The 1,490-nt window shown below is 42.3% G+C and overlaps 1 pseudogene; it reads right to left on the bottom strand.

Annotated features, from left to right (window-relative positions):
• Positions 1-203: 203 nt before the first annotated feature.
• Positions 204-963, bottom strand: LOC116467601 (galectin-10-like; annotated as a pseudogene).
• Between the last annotated feature and the right edge of the window lie 527 nt (positions 964-1,490).

The raw sequence follows: 1,490 nt of genomic DNA, 5'->3' as shown, positions 1-1,490 counted from the left end.
TCTCAGTAGTTATATTAATAAAATTAAAAAATGGAATAGAATTGTCCAACACTATCTTATTCTATTAGTGAAAGGTATTCAACTCATCCACTGATAGATAAACCAACTGGGAAAATAAATCCCCATCCGAGATGAGTTTTCTTTTTAATGCATTATTACTAGAAATTTTAAACATTCAAGGAAGAGAGGGTAATATAGTGGACTCTCATCAGTTTTATCAGCTATCAATATTCTGCCTGAGAAACATAAAGAACTTCATAAATGCAAGGTACTGTTATTTAAGCAATTTAGAAATTCTTAATGATCACCAACTTTCCAGTGGGAATATGGCTTTATTTTACAGATAAGATATTCCCTTTGTGAAGAAGCATGGGCGTTTGTGTTTTTAAAATCCAGTGTTTTTTTTGTTTGTTTAAGTTTGGCGACGTTTTAATGAGCAAGAGTAAGGGTTGAAGTGAGGAGGAATTATGCTGTTAGCTGGCTCTGGGAATCCCATGGTTACACAGAAACAGATTCCTTGTCAACAGGAAGTCTGGTTATTACCCTCAATTGCAGGCACTCATTTTGGTCAGGGAGACATCTCTCCACACTTGCACCATCTTCACATACTCAGGCGGGATTCGATGGTCAAAGCTCTAAAAGCATTGGCCATCGACCATTACCTGGTACTTATTGTCCAGCACCAAGATGCTCAGGTCAAATTCTTTGCCATCCTGAAAGGGTGTATTTTTGGATTTCACCTCAGGCTTCCAGGCCCCATTCTCACACTGTTCATGACCACACAACAGCCAAAGAACACTTGGAAATGGAACGTGATGTCTGAGTCTTCATTCATCCTGGTGTGGAAATCCACCTGCAGCTGTGGTTCATTGATGAAACAAACAAGTAGTCTCCCTTTGACTGCCAAGTAGAACCAACAGACAAGAGCACAGCCTGTGTGTGTGGCACAAGTAGTTGTGACATTTTTGTCTCCCTCTGAGTGGCTCTTCTGAATTGTGTTTAGTATTCTTTTTTTTTTTTGAGATGGAGTCTTGCACTTTTGCCCAGGCTGGAGTGCAGTGACGCAATCTTGGCTCACTGTAAGCTCCGCCTCCCAGGTTCATTCTCCTGCCTCAGCCTCCTGAGTAGCCGGGACTACAGGCGTCCACCACCATACCCGGCTAATTTTTTTTTTAATTTTTAGTAGAGATGGGGTTTCACCGTGTTAGCCAGGAGTCTCGATCTCCTGACCTCGTGATCTGCCCACCTCAACCTCCCAAAGTGCTGGTATTACAGGCGTGAGCCACCACGTCCAGCCCTGATTTTTTTTTTTTTTTAAAGAGTGGGTGGGTGAATTTGCTTGTCATAACTTAGTGTTTTGTCTTTCTGTCTCGCTCTGATAGTTACGGCAGATGCAGACAGCGTTTAAGAAAAATTAGCCAGGTGTGGTGGCGCACACCTGTAATCCCAGCTACTCTGGAAGCTGAGGTAGGAGAATTGCTTGAACCCAG

This window comes from Hylobates moloch, unplaced genomic scaffold, assembly GCF_009828535.3.
Source record: "Hylobates moloch isolate HMO894 unplaced genomic scaffold, HMol_V3 SCAFFOLD_4, whole genome shotgun sequence".
NCBI lineage: Eukaryota > Metazoa > Chordata > Mammalia > Primates > Hylobatidae > Hylobates > Hylobates moloch.
The sequence above is the reverse complement of the archived record's forward strand: the minus strand, read 5'-3'. Positions and strand labels throughout refer to the sequence as shown.